Raw genomic sequence first — 16,270 nt, 5'->3', positions numbered from 1 at the left:
CTACTGCCCAGAAGTGATTGAGCCACTTAAGTCACCAATTAAGGACCTTTTCCTGCTGCCGCTGGCATTTTACCAGTGTCGGGTGGGCCTCCGCCACATGGGGAGACCGCCTAGTGAACCCTTGTGGGCTCGGTGGAGGGGACCCTCCTAATCATCACTCTGTGGTCCACAGAGGGACCCCCTGCAGCAATGGCCGCCCCCACAACAACATCCCCCTTTGCCCTTACCAGCACCAACTTCCCCTGCCTCACCGAGGCCTGTCTGACTGGCCCTGGCAACCCCCGACCTCCCTTACCTTGTTCCTGACCTTCGCCTTAATGCCAAAGTGATTAAGGGATATGGGGAGAAAGCGGGAACAGGGTACTGAATTAGACGATCAGCCATGATCTTTTTTGAATGGCGGAGCAGGCCCGAAGGGCCGAATGGCCTACTGCTGCTCGTATTTTCTATGTTTCTGTGATCTGAGGGCAGTGTCTATCAATGCGTTGTCTCAGCTGGGTGCAGTTCTAGCAGTGGCCACCAACTCTGGTGGCGCTCTGAGACTGAAGAGCTGCCGGCCCTTCAATTGGCCGGCAGCTCTTGGAGGTGGGCTCCCATCTTTTCAAGTGACGGGAGCCCCAACGACAGCTAGCTACCTGCCGGCTGGGCGTAAAATGCAGCCGGGGATCCTCCAAAAGGATGAGGCAGTGTGGTCCCCAGCTTTCTGGCCCGTCGTCGAGGCCCCCGTTGCCCTGACAAAATCCAGCCCGATAAGTCACCAGGTATGAGTGGCTTGCAGCCAGGGCAAGAGGAAAGGATAGTGCAAGTGCTAGGTCCCCGTAGGCCAAGGTGACACATGAGCTCTGCTGGGGTGGGCTATAGTAAAACGCTGATGAGCATGCTTAGTGCATCGGGAGGCCTGCCAGAAAGCCTGCTGTCAGTGAGGAGAGGTTTAGGGAGAGAATTCCAGAGTTTAGGACCTAGACAGTTGAAGTCACAGCTGCCAATCGTTGGGTGAAAGAAGTTGAGGGTGCACAAGAGAAAATTTTTCTAACCTGAAGGTTAGAATGGTTGCTGCACTATTTTGCACTGCAGCAAGCACTTTACCTCCTGCACTGCAAACTTTGTCTGAGTTTTTCTTATTCTTATCTATGTTTGTGTTCCGAGGCAAAAATACATTTAGAGCACCTAATGTGATTGTTATTGAACTTATTGTTATTGAGTCGCAGGTGCCATTGTTATGGTCTCCTCAGTTCATATATGTGATAAAGTGCTGTGAACCACTTTAGTGTGACAACAATTTCCTTTAAAAGTTTTTTTCTGAGAATATTTTGAATTGAGGATTAAAACCGTATGAGTATAGCCATTTAACTTAGTTTTGTTTGTAATCTCTCACTAACTCAGCGCTGTGCAAGGAAACTGCTTGAAATAGCTAATCTCTGTTCAGATTAGAAAAGAATATTGGATTTGGTGTAATTCATGTTGTATCTGCTATTCATCTGCCCACCTGCTTCGAAAACTATTTAATATGGAGACTTTTTTTTCTAGATTTGCTGGTTCCTGTCTCCCTCCCTGACAAAGATTTTTCCTTTACTTATCTTAGTTATTGAATAGGCAGGCTGGCAATAAAATCCCAAATTCCTGGGGCTGGGAGGGTAGTTTTGCAGTCGGGCAGAGGGGTGGTACCCAGATCCAGCAGGGTTTTTGCCCCTTTTAGCCCCGTCAGAAATCCCAGCACTTTTGGAGGTGGGTGTTTTATAATGAAATGGAAATGGTCACTCCAGTTGTGGCAGAAATGCACAGGTTCCCATCCAACATATTTAAAATACCTGACCCCAGAATTTCTGATGGGGTCTGGATCTTCCAAGGTAGGTGAGTGGAAGTTGTGCTCTGCCTCAGACCCATCATCTATTGGAATTTGGGGTATTTTAAAATAAGCAGTTGGAAAAATATGCATAATGATGGCATCAAGAGCTCTATGCACTTGAGAAGTGAAACCATATTCTATATAGCTTCCCAGAGTTCCAGTTTTGAGGACTCACTGCTGATGCCAGACTAAGTATTTAGATGGGTCCATATGAAGTAAGGGAGTGGGGATACTTGTTCTTGCAGAAACAGACCTCAGATATAACCTAATTAGTATACAAGTCCTACATCCCTATTTTTTTTTAGAGATACAGCACTGAAACAGGCCCTTCGGCCCACCGAGTCTGTGCCGACCATCAACCACCCATCTATACTAATCCTACACTAATCCCATATTCTTACCACATCCCCACCTGTCCCTATATTTCCCTACCACCTACCTATACTAGGGGCAATTTATAATGGCCAATTTACCTACCAACCTGCAAGTCTTTTGGCTTGTGGGAGGAAACCGGAGCACCCGGAGAAAACCCACGCAGACACAGGGAGAACTTGCAAACTCCACACAGGCAGTACCCAGAATTGAACCCGGGTCGCTGGAGCTGTGAGGCTGCGGTGCTAACCACTGCGCCACTGTGCCGCCCTATTTGTAACCTCTTCCCTTCTGATGCAAGTATACTGTTCATAGGGCCACTCAGCTCCTGACCTCATTAAAGACTTGGTTCAAACATGGACAAAAGAGCTAAACTCAAGAGGTGAGGTGAGAGTGACTGCCTTTGACAACAAGGCAGCATTTGACTGAGTATGGCATCAAGGAGCCTTAGCAAAAGTGAAGTCAATGGGAATCAGGGAAAACTGTCCGCTGGTTGGAGTCATACCTAGCGCAAAGGAAGATGGTTGTGGTTGTTGGAGATCAATCATCTGAGCTCCAGGACATCACTGCAGGAGTTCCTCAGGGTAGTGCCCTAGGCCCAACCATCTTCAGCTGCTTCATCAATGACCTTCCTTCAATCGTAAGGACAGAAGTGGGGATGTTCGCTGATGATTGGACAATGTTCAGCACCATTCGCGACTCCTCAGATACTGAAGCAGTCCCTACAGAAATGCAGCAAGACCTGGACAATATCCAGGCTTGGGCTGATAAGTGGCAAGTAACGTTCGCACCACACAAGTGCCAGGCAATGACCATCTCCAACAAAAGAGAATCTAACCATCTCCCCTTGACATTCAATGGCATTCCCATCGCTGAATCCCCCCACTATCAACATCAGAGAGACTACCATTGACCAGAAACTGAACTGAAGTAGCCATATAAATACCATGACTACAAGAGCAGGTCAGAGGCTAGGAATCCTGTGGCAAGTAACTCACCTCCTGACTCCCCAAAGCCTGTCCACCATCTACAAGACACAAGTCAGGAGTGTGATGGAATACTCTCCATTTGCCTGGATGGGTGCAGCTCCAACAATACTCAAGAAGCTCGACACCATCCAGGACAAAGCAGCCCACTTGATTGGCACCCCATTCACAAACATTCACTCCCTCCACCACTGATGCACAGTGGCAGCAGTGTGTACCATCTATAAGATGCACTTCAGCAACGCACCAAGGCACCTTAGACAGCAGCTTCCAATCCGGCAACCTCTACCAACTAGAAGGACAAGGGCAGCAAATGTATGGGAACATCACCACCTGCAAGTTCCCCTTCAAGTCACACACCATCCTGACTTGGAACTATATCGCCGTTCCTTCACTGTCGCTGGATCAAAATTGGAACTCCCTTCCTAACAGCACTGTGAGTGCACCTACCTCACATGGACTGCAGCGGTTCAAGAAGGCAGCTCACCACCACCTTCTCAAGGGCAATTAGGGATGGGCAATAGATGCTGGCCTAACCAGCGAAGCCCACATCCCATGAATAAATAAAACAGAAAGTACATTTATGTATTTTTACTGCATGTCCCTATCAATGGCAGATCCTTTAGCCATCACTAGGATGGACAACCATCCAGGATTGTCCTGGAGTCTCCAGAAATTAAAGCTTAATTTTCAGGCACTGCTGCAAAAACCCAGGAAAAAAAATCACAGGGGCATTAAAAAAAAATCTTTAAAAAAAATTTCCTTTGAATATTGTGTTCATTGTTTGAAATTAGAAATATGCTTTGAGTAAACATATATTTAGTAGTCAGCCTGAAATATATAAAAGAATAAGTTCGTGCTGGAAGTTTTGTTTTACTGGAAACTGCTTAAGGTTTTGTTTCTCTGGAAACAAATCAGTGGAATGATTATTCTTAGGTGATGACAGCTGTAGCTAGCTCCAAAAGGGGCCATGGTCAGGCATGGCCTCTGCAATAGTGGGAGAGGAACTGGATAGATAATTATAATCATGTCCTGAATTTTACGTTGCGTGGAGGCCCAGCTCACTGGCAAAAAGGTTTCGGGCAAGCCTGCTTCCACCGGACCTGGAAGCCATGCAGTGATTTTGCATGGCCCAGTCCCTTAATTGGGCTTGGTCGGGGCTTCTGCCCCTCTGAGGCAGGAAGTCCCACCTCCAGGAGCTGCCGGCCAATCAGAGGGCTGGCAGTTCGTCAGTCCCAGCAGTGCCACCGGGAGCGGTGGCCCCTGCTGGGACTGCACCCAGCAAGGACAGCAAGAGGGACGCCAACCTGAAAAGGTGAGTGGGGTTTCAGGCCTCAGCAGGAAAAATTGGCTGGGCCCTATCGAGGGGGTGGGGTTTATTAGGAGGGTGGTGGAAGGTGCTCCAGTGGGGGTGGATTGTGCCGCAGGGGGTGGGCCTCCATGGGGCACAATGTGCCTGATCAAGATGGCCTCCCCCCAGCCCGCAAGCAGGCCGCCAGGTTTTACTGGGCCGTCTCCCCAGGTGGCGAAGTGTCCAGCCGAAGGTGGTAAGATACCAGCGGCAGTGGGAGGCCCTTAAGTGGCAATTAATCGGCTACTTAAGGGACTCAGTTGGCCTGGGGTGGGTGGGCAGTTTTCAACCACCCCCTTTGCTGGTAAAATGGTAGGGGCGGTGGGTAGGTCCTTGAAATGGCACCCCCCCCCCACCCCCCCACCTCCCACTCGATTTTACGCCTCCCCTACAAGTCCAGTCTGCTCCCAGGAGTTTTAAGGTTCTGACCCATACTTCAAAACTGTGTTAGAATTTTCAGTTAACCTTGCTTAATTAAGATGCTTGCTGAAATGTGGAAAGTTAATGAGCACGTGGAAGTAGAATAGAAGTTACTTTTGTGAATTAGCGTACAGTTCAATAGTCTGATAAGGAATTAGACCACTTAGACTGGATAACTATTATGAACAGCTCATTAACAGGCCTTACAAACAGCTTTGGGTGTAAATAACTGATAACCTGAACAATGGAACTCCTGAAAGTTTGTTGAAGATGACAGATGAGATGGAAGAGCGTTATAAAACCAGTCATGGGGAACATCCTAAGGTGAGATAGGAAAGATGATGTAAAGGCCTGGTTGATCAAAGGCGGGAGATTTGTGCGAAGGCTCAAGAAGCTCATGACAGGTGGATAACAATAGGGGAGGCTTTTGCCCCATGGTTTAGACAAAGAACTGTCTATATTATTGGGCACTTTGTGTTATAGGAAATCTTTATAGGGCAAAAAGGTCTGTCAATAATCCATCCAGGTCCGCCCCTGAGAAAGGATATAAAGTAAGATACTTTGGGAGCCTGAGTGCAGTAGGCAGTGGAGAGAAACTCCTAAGCGTAGATCCTTGCTAACACTCTTGGGTAGTTTGAGACGTCATGAAGACATAAGGCACCAAGAAGAAAAGAGAAAGAAGAAAGAAAGAGCTGTTCACGCATGCCAGCTGTCCTGTCCACCCTGGATCCATACTCATCACTTGTCATGGTCGTATGTTTTTGCTGTATAACTAATGTGTTATATCCTGTCTTAAACTCTAATTCAACTCAACCATCCCAGCATATTGGCCAACCGACAGCTAAAAGACAATAAGGCTGCCAGCATAGACGGAATTCCCACCAAAATTCTAAAATATGGCGGAGAGGCACTCTTGACACAAATTCATGGTCTCATCTCCCTCATCTGGAAGGAGGAGAGGATGCCAGGGCATCTCCGAAACACCGTAATTGTGACCATCTTCAAAAAAGGCAACAAGACCGACTGCGGTAATTACGGAGGAGTATCCCTGCTGTCTGCCACAGGGAAGGTCATCGCAAGAGCCCTTCTCAGTCACCTCCTCCCCGTGGCTGAAGATCTCCTACTAGAATCACAATGTGGATTCAGTCCATCAAGAGGCATAGTGGACATGATCTTCACAGCAAGGCAACTCCAAGAAAAATGTAGGGAGCAGCAGCAACAACCTTTATACATGGCTGCCTTTGACTTCACAACAGCATTCGATTCTATCAACCAGGAGGGATTATGTCAATAATCCATCCAGGTCCATCCCCTGAGAAAGGGTATAAAGTATGAGACTTTGGGAGCCTGAGTGCAGGAGGCAGTGGAGAGAAACTCCACTGGAGCGCCTGTCCTGCCGCTGAATTTGCAGGATCTTGCGGAGGCATCGCTGATGATATCTCTCCAGGGCTTTGAGATGTCTGCTGTACAGTGTCCAGTAATCAAATTTGGCTGCCCGGAGAAATTTGTCACCATCCTCCACCTACTGCATGATGACATGCAAGCTGTAATCCTTGCTAATGGATCTTCCACTGACCCAATCCGAGTGCAAACTGGGGTCAAGCACCAACACTCTTTTCCATCTTCCTCACCGCAACACTCCACTTCATCTCCAAGAAGCTCCCTGCCGGAGTAGATCTACTCTACAGGACGAGCGGGAAACTATTTAACCTACGTCGCCTCCTGTCCAGAACCAAGGCCACCCCAACCTCTGTTATTGAGCTGCAGTACGCTGATGCGCTTGCGTATCCGCACACTCAGAGGCCGAGCTTTAAACCCTTGTCGATGCATTCACGGAGGCATATGAAAGAATGGGCCTTAAGCTAAACATCTGGAAGACAAAGATCCTCTACCAGCCTGCTCTCACAGCACAACAATGCCCTCCGACTATCAAGATCCATGGCAAACCACTGGACAATGTGAATCACTTCTCATACCTTGGTCGCCTCCTCTCAGCAAAAGCACACATCGACAATGAAATTCAGCATAGACTCCAGTGTGCCAGCACAGCATTCGTTCGTCTGAGGAAAAAAGTGTTTGATGACAAAGACCTCAAACCTGACACCAAGCTCATGGTCTACAGTGTCACAGTGTTACCTGCCCTCCTCTATGCGTCGGAAACATGGACACTGTACAATAGACATCTCAAAGCCCTGGAGAGATATCACCAGGTGCCTCCACAAGATCCTGCAAATTCAGTGGCAGGACAGGTGTTCCAATATCAGTGTCATCTCTTAGGTCAACATCCCCAATATCAAAGCACTGGTCATGGCTAGTCAGTTACATTGGGAGGGCCACGTCATCCACATGCCTGACAAGACTCTCAATAGAAGCTTTCTACTCCGAGCTCCGTCACGGCAAGAGGCTACCAAGAGGGCCGAGGGAACGCTACAAGGATGTCCTTTAGGCATCCCTAAAAAAATGTGACATGTCCACTGATTCGTGGGACTCTCTTGCCTGAGACCACCCAAAATGGAGAAGAAGCATCCGCGAAGTTGCCAGCCAGTTCGAACAACATCGACATGCCCATGCAGTGATCAAGTGCAAACAGCAGAAGGAGCGTTTGGAAATTCGAGCATCCCAGTCACTCGCCTCATCAAATACCACCTGCCCCATCTGTAGCAGAGTGTGCAGATCCAGAATTGGACTATTCAGTCACCTTAGGACCCACAACCCTGGAGTGGAAGAAAGTCATCCACATTCCCGACAGACTGCCTAAGAAGAAGTTTAGTTTAGTTTAGAGATACAGCACTGAAACAGGCCCTTCAGCCCACCAAGTCTGTGCCGACCATCAACCACCCATTTATACTAATCCTACACTAATCCCATATTCCTACCACATCCCCACCTGTCCCTATATTTTCCCTCCCATCTAACACACTAGGGGCAATTGCTAATGGCCAATTTACCTATCAACCTGCAAGTCTTTGGCATGTGGGAGGAAACCGGAGCACCCGGAGGAAACCCACGCAAACACAGGGAGAACTTGCAAACTCCACACAGGCAGTACCCAGAATTGAACCTGGGTCACTGGAGCTGTGAGGCTGCGGTGCTAACCACTGCGCCACTGTGCCGCCTGTCTTATATCCCGTCTTAAACTCTAATTCAACTTAACCATCCCAACAATTTTGGTTGCAGACGATCCTGATTGATTAGATAATTGATAATAAGAACAAATTGTGCTTAAAATAAAATATCAATGAATTGGAAAGATTAAAATTACATCATAAATTATAAAAATATTGGATATGGTGGGGAAGAAAGTCTGTTTGACTGGGTGGGCTTGTTAGTGGTGGGAGGTAATGTGATGAAATCTCACATGTCCAGCCAGAGTTGGCAACCTGATCCACCATGGCAAAATCATTCTGTTTTGCTCAATCTCTCCTTATTTTCAAACACCTCTTCAAAACCTAGCTTTTTTTTATCCATTCATAGCATGTGGGCATTATTGGCAATGCCAACACGTGTTTCCCATTTAAAAGTGCCCTTGAGAAGGTAGTTGTGAATTACCTTCTTGAACTGCTGTGGTCCGTGTGCTCTTAGGTAATAAGTTCCACAATTTTGATCCAGCAACAATGAATGAATAACGATGTATTTCCAGGTGAAGATGGTGTGTGACTTGGAGTGGAACTTGCAGATGATGGTGATCCCATGCACCTGCTGCCATTGTCCTTCCTGGCAGTAGAGATTGAGGGTTTGGGAGGTGCTGTCAAAGAAACCTTAGAAAGTTGCTGCAATGCGCTAGCAGGTGGTACACATTACAGCCATGGTGGAGGGAGTGAACGTTGAAGGTGATTAATGAGGTGCCAATCAAATGGGCTACTTTGTTATGGATGGTGTTGAGCTTCTTGCATTCTTTTGGAGCTGCACTCACCCAGGCAAGTGGAGAGTATTCCATCACACTCCTGACTTGTGCCTTGTATATGATGGAAAAGCTGAGGGAGTCAAGAGGTGGGTTTCTCATCGCAGAGTACCCAGCCGCTGACTTGCTCTTGTAATCACAGTATCTGTGTGGCTGGTCCAGTTAAGTTTCTGATCAATGGTGACCCCGAGGATGTTGATAGTAGGGGGTTCAGTGATGGTAAAACTGTTGAATGTCAAGGGGAGGTGGTTAGACTCACTCTTGTTGGAGTTGATCATTGCGTGTCACTTGTGTGCTGTGAATTTTACTTACCACTTATCAGTCCAAGCCTGAATATTGTCCAGGTCTTGTAGCATGTCAGCACAGTGCATCATTATCTAAGGAGTTGTGAATGGAACTAAACACTATGCAATCATCAGCGAACATCCCTACTTCTGACCTAATTATTCACAGAATCACAGAATAATACAGCGCAGAAGAGGCCCTTCGGCCCATCGAGTCTGCACCAATGCATTAAAACACCTGACCTGTCTACCTAATCCCATTTGTCAGCACTTGGCCCATAGCCTTGAATGTTATGACGTGCCAAGTGCTCATCCAGGTACTTTTTAAAGGATGTGAGGCAACCTGCATCTACCACCCTCCCAGGCAGGGCATTCCAGACCGTCACCACCCTCTGGGTAAAAAAGTTCTTCCTCAAGTTCCCCTTAAACCTCCTGCCCCTCACCTTAAACTTGTGACCCTTCGTAACTGACTCTTCAACTAAGGGGAACAGCTGCTCCCTATCCACCCTGTCCATGCCCCTCATAATCTTGTACACCTTGATCAGGTCACCCCTCAGTCTTCTCTGCTCCAGTGAAAACAACCCAAGCCTATCCAACCTCTCTTCATAGCTTAAATGTTCCATCCCAAGCAACATCCTGGTGAATCGCCTCTGCACCCCCTCCAATGTAATCACATCCTTCCTATAATGTGGCGACCAGAATTGCACACAGTACTCCAGCTGTGGCCTTACCAAAGTTCTGTACAACTTCAACATGACCTCCCTGCTTTTGTAATCTATGCCCCGATTGATAAAGGCAAGTGTCCCATATGCCTTTTTCACCACCCTATTAACCTGCCCTTCTGCCTTCAGAGATCTATGGACAAACACGCCAAGGTCCCTTTGTTCCTTGGAACTTCCCAGTGTCAGGCCATTCATTGAATACTTCCGTGTCACATTACTCCTTCCAAAGTGTATCACCTCAGACTTTTCAGCGTTAAATTCCATCTGCCACTTTTCTTCCCATTTGACCATCCCGTCTATATCTTCCTGAAACCTAAGACACTCCACCTCACTGTTAACCACTCGGCCAATCTTTGTGTCATCTGCGAACTTACTGATCCTACCCCGCACATAGTCATCTGTGTCGTTTATATAAATGACAAACAATAGGGGACCTAGCACAGATCCCTGTGGTACGCCACTGGACACTGGCTTCCAGTCACTAAAACAGCCATCTGTCATCACTCTCTGTCTCCTACAGCTAAGCCAATTTTGAATCCCCCTTATCAAGTTACCTTGTATCCCATGTGCATTTGCTTTATTGATAAGTCTCCCATGTGGGACCTTGTCAAAGGCTTTGCTGAAATCCATGTAAACTACATCAACTGCACTACCCTCATCTACACACCTGGTCACATGCTCAAAAAATTCAATCAAATTTGTTAGGCATGACCTCCCTCTGACAAAGCCATGCTGACTATTCCTAATCAAATTTTGCCTCTCCAAGTGGAGATAGATTCTCTCCTTCAGAATTTTCTCCAATAGTTTCCCTACCACTGACGTGAGACTCACTGGTTTGTAGTTCCCTGACTTATCTCTACAACCTTTCTTAAATAGTGGGACCACATTAGCTGTTCTCCAGTCCTCTGGCACCTCCCCTGTGGCCAGAGTGGAATTAAAAATTAGGGTCAGAGCCCCTGCAATCTCCACCCTCGCCTCCCACAGCATCCTGGGACACAAATCGTCCAGGCCTGGAGATTTGTCCACTTTTAAGCCTTCCAAAACCTCCAATACCTTGTCACTCCCTATGACAATTTGCTCAAGAACCTCACAGTCTCTCTCTCTAAGTTCCATCTCTACTACATCATTCTCTTGGGTGAAGACTAATGTGAAGTATTCATTCAACACCCTACCAACGTCCTCTGGCTCCACCCACAAATTTCCCCCTTGGTCCCGAATGGGTCCTACTCTTTCCCTGGTTATCCTCTTCCCATTGATATACTTATAGAATATCTTGGGATTTTCCCTACTTTTACCAGCCAGAGCTTTCTCACATCCCCTCTTTGCTCTCCTAATTGCTTTCTTAAGCTCCATCCTACACTTTCTGTATTCCACGAATGCTTCCATTGATTTGCTCTCCTTGTATTTGCTAAAAGCCTCTCTTTTCCTTCTCATCATACGCTGAATGTTTCTGGTCATCCATGGTTTTCTGGGCCTGTTGCTCCTACCTATTATCCTAGAGGGAACATGTTGGGCCTGTACCCTCCCCATTTCCTTTTTGAATGCCCCCCACTGCTCTTCTGTAGATTTCCCGACAAGTAACTCTTTCCAGTCTACCTTGGCCAGATCCTGCCTTATTTTACTAAAATTCGCTCTCCCCCAATCCAAAACCTTTTTTGCAACTTGTCTATTTCTTTCTCCATAACAAGCTTAAATTGTACCATGTTATGGTCGCTATCACCAAAATTCTCCCCCACCAACACATCAACCACCTGTCCAGCTTCATTACCCAGAATTAGGTCCAGCACCGCACCCTCTCTTGTTGGATCCTCTACATATTGAGCTAAAAGGTTCTCCTGTATACATTTTAAGAACTCCACTCCATCTAAGCCCTTAACATGATGACTATCCCAATTAATGTTGGGAAAGTTGAAATCACCTTCTATAATTACCCTATTATTTTTACACACCTTTGCAAATTGCGCACATATTTGCTCCTCAATTTCCTGCTGACTATCTGGGGGTCTATAATAAACACCGAGCAATGTGGCTGTCCCTTTTTTATTCCTAGACTCTACCCATAAAGCTTCATTTGATGCCCCCTCCAAGAAATCATCTCTCCTTACTGCAGTAACTGACTTCTTAACTAATATTGCAATGTCCCCTCCCTTTTTACCCCCTCCACTGTCTCGTCTGAAGATTCCATATCCCGGGATATTGAGCTGCCAATCCTGCCCCTCCCTCAACCATGAACCATGATGACTACTATATTGCAACTCCACGTGTCAATCATTGCCCTTAACTCATCCGTTTTACCTGCAATACTCCTGGCATTAAAGTAGAGGCCTTCCATCCTGGTCTTACTCCCTTGAAACGTACTTCAGCTGCATTCCCTCTGATTTGTTCGCTTTCCTGTGTTTAGCTGTGCCCCTATTCTGCTGGGAGTCTGCATCCCCTCCCCCTGCCAAATTAGTTTAAACTCCTCCCAACAGCACTAGCAAACCAGACAGCAAGGATGTTAGTCCCCCTCTGGTTCAGATGTAGACCATCCCGCTTGTACAGGTCCCACCTTCCCCAGAAATGGTCCCAGTGGTCCAGGAATCTAAAACCCTCCCTCTTGCACCAACCCTTAAGCCACGCATTCATCTGTGCTATTCTCCTATTTCTATACTCGCTAGCACGTGGCACTGGGAGTAATCCAGAGATTACAACCCGAGAGGTCCTGCTTTTTAGTCTACTGCCTAACTCCCTGAATTCTTGATGCAAGACCTCATCCCTCTTTCTACCTATGTCATTGGTACCAACATGTACCATGACCTCTGCCTTATCACCCTCCCCCTTCAGGATGCCCTGCAGCCGTTCAGTGACATCCTGGACCCTGGCACCAGGGAGGCAACACACCATCCTGGAGTCACGTTGACGGCTGCAGTAGCACCTATCTGTTCCCATGACTATGGAATCCCCTATTACTATTGCCCTTCCTCTCTTTCCCCCTTCCTGTGCAGACAGGCTGCTTGCGGTGCCAGAAGCTTGGCTCTGTCCGCACTCCCTGGAGGAACCAGCCTCATCAGCCTCCAAGATGGAATACCGATTTACAAGCGGGACCCCAGGGGACTCCTGAACTACCTGCCTAATTCTCTTGGACTGCCTGGTGGTCACCCATTCCCTTCCTTCCTCAGGTCCCTTCAGCTGCAGTGTGACCACCTCTCTATATGTGCTACCCACAATGCTCTCAGATTTGTGGATGCTCCACAGTGTTTCCAGCTGCCATCCCAGCTCTGAAACCCGAGCTTCCAGAAGCTGCAGCTGGACACACTTCCTGCACACATGCTGGTCCCGGGGACTGGAAATGTTCCCAGATTCCCACATGCAGCAGGAGGAGCAAACCACGGCTTCAAGCTCTCCTGCCATGACTAAACCCTTTAAATTTAAAAGTTTAGAAGATTATAATTTAAAAAACAACTCAGTCTTGCTAAAACAATGACTTACAATTCAATCCGCTTTGAAAAATACCCACCAGGACTTACTCACCAGTCAGCTGTGCTCTTTGGAAACTCTCGGCTCCCCTCACTCTGAGGACAGGTAGGAAATGAAAGGAGCTCCTCGCTCCCTCCTCACCGAACTTCCTCAGTCACCAAACTTCCACTTTAACACTCTAATGCAACCCAAGTCAGCACTCCAGTGCAAACAAATCTCGGCAACACACTCTTTTGAGCTGTCTATATCGATGAAAAGACACATGTAAGAATTGCCAAAGCAAGTGTAGCCTTCGGCAGACTTTGAACATCAGTCTGGAAATGAAGAGGAGTAAGTCTGCTCACCAAGCTGAAAGTCTATAGAGCAATAGTCCTGCCCACTCTGTTCTATGCATGCGAGACTTGAACTGTGTACCAGCATTATGCCAAGAAGCTCAATCACTTTCACTTGAACTGTCTTCAGAAGCTTCTAAAGATCAGATGGCAGGACAAAATACCAGACACTGAGGTGCTCACCCGTGCTGGCATGCCATGCATCCACACCATATGGAGACAGTCACAACTGAGTTGGGCTGGTCATGTAGCCAGAATGCCTGACATTCACTTAGCAAAGTGAATCCTCGATGGAGATCTTGAGTCTGGGGGCTGCTGTCATGGCAGTTAAAGGAAGTGCTGCAAGGATATTCTGAAAGCTTTGCTTAGGAGTTTTGATATCAACCCTGCATCCTGATAGGAACTCAAACAGGATCGCTGCACCTGGCACAGCCAAATAAAAGAGGGTGCAGCCTCCTTCGAAAGCAAGCACATATCAAAGGCAGAGAGAAAACACAAGAAGAGGAAATTCTGAGCCAGTAGCTCATCCAAAACTCAATCGTCTGCGGTATCCTGCCCTATTTACAGCAGAACCTTCTGGGCGCAGATCGGCCTTAGCAGTCACCTGGAACCCTATTAAACACCCCAGATATTCGACATGGTCATCTTCACCTCGAAGGACGAACAACACTTTTAAAAAATTCTGTGTGCGTTAAAATAAATTATTGATCAGTTGTTTAAAATAATTTTTCTTTGCTTTTATAAATGAGAATTTCAAACTACTGGGCATTGAACATAGCATTCTGTAAGTGTGCAATAACATCAAAGTAAATATTAGCTTGAAGATTCATTTCTCAACGTTTCTTTGGGATTTTGATGTAAAATCACAGATACTTTGTTTTTCCCCAAATTAGCTTCACTGTGAAACAATCTTGACATTCTTAGTCCCATAGAGCTATAAACCCACCAGTAGTTTGCCTCTGCCTTTTTAAGGATTAGCTTTCCCACCGTGTTCAAACATGATCTGCCTTCTGTTGAATTTAGCACTCTAGTTGTCGCAATGTTTAACAAACAGCAGCTAATGGGATGTGAAATACTTAAGAAGGTGACAGGAATACATGAAAAGGCTTGCAAACACTGGTAAAATTTGCATGTGCAATTTTAGGAGTCTCGTAATTTATTGCTATTGCTTATGAAATGTACAGGATGAATTTATGTGTTGGCCTGCATCGGCTATGGTAAATCAATTCTAAAATTGAGCATAAACTGCCATCATTACAATTTACCAGGCAACACACAAAAGAACATCACCTATATTTGCTTTATATTACAATACAGTACTGCAATGAGGAGTGCTATAATAGAAATGAGCTGGAGAAATAGAGAAGCATCTCAAGATTCTCCAAGGCATTTGCAGAGGCAGCAAATGAAAAAGACCATTGGTGCTAGTCGCCATGTTTACTGCTCACCTGTACAGGCTTGCACTATAGGTTTGATATTGCTGGGCTGTGCATGGCTTTGCCAGCAAGTGACAATTGTGACTTTAAGAACTGCACTAGTACAAGATTGCAGTATGCAATCTATCAATACAAGATAATGACAAAACACAGAAATCCTTAAGCAGACTTTTTGTCTAACTCAGCATAAAATGTTGTGTCTTCATCATATCTTCATGCTGGTTTTTAAGACCTACGAATGCAACTTTTGCAAGTAACCTTTTGCAGCTAGCCACCTAGGGTAAAACGTGTGGATAGCTTTTTGCTCCAGTGTAGCTAATGCACCAAACTTATCAATTTAGTAGTGTACCTAAAATCACAATAAGTACAGTGATACTGTAGCATTATTTCTTACAGTACCAAGTTATAGGTTACCTCACACAAAGCAGATGGAATATTGTATAATCAGATGATTGACACAATATAATTGGACACTGACATTTTGCAGTTAAGTATTAGAGGATTATGCTGATGAAGTATTTGTAGTTTTTTTTCGGATAAAGATGGTATTTAATTGACGTTCATGAACTGCGCTAATGCTTTAATGGAAGGACAATGCAATTTGCGTTTATGTAGTATAGATGTCTAAGAGTTCTAAAAGGGGTGCAGTTTTATATTAATGTAAGCAGTAAATTATTTTGTATATTTTGAATTTAACAATAAATCGAGTTTATTTCCAGTGATGTGTATGCTTTCCTTTAATCACATAACTTGCCAGAAAATTACATAGAATTTTCAAAACAGAAATAGGCCATTTGGACCAACTATTTATGCTTCACGTGAGCCTCCTCTTCATCTAAATCTATGAGCATTACCTTCTATTCCTTTCTCCTCATGCAGTTTCCTAGCTTTCCCTTAAATGCATCTATGCTATTTGCCTTAACAACTTGTGATGATAGCAAGCTCCACATTCCAACCACTCTCTGAGTAAAGAAGTTCCTCCTGAATTCCTTAGTAGATTTATTGGTGACTATCTTATAGTTATGGCCCCTAATTTTAAACTTCTCCACAAATGGAAACATTTTCTCTACATCTAACCCTATCAAATCGATTCATAATTTTAAAGACCTTTATCTTGTAGTAAATAAAATAAAACTCATTTTCCCGCTTTTCGTTTTACCGTTC

This window comes from Heterodontus francisci, chromosome 11 (assembly GCF_036365525.1).
Source record: "Heterodontus francisci isolate sHetFra1 chromosome 11, sHetFra1.hap1, whole genome shotgun sequence".
Lineage (NCBI taxonomy): Eukaryota > Metazoa > Chordata > Chondrichthyes > Heterodontiformes > Heterodontidae > Heterodontus > Heterodontus francisci.
The sequence above is the reverse complement of the archived record's forward strand: the minus strand, read 5'-3'. Positions refer to the sequence as shown.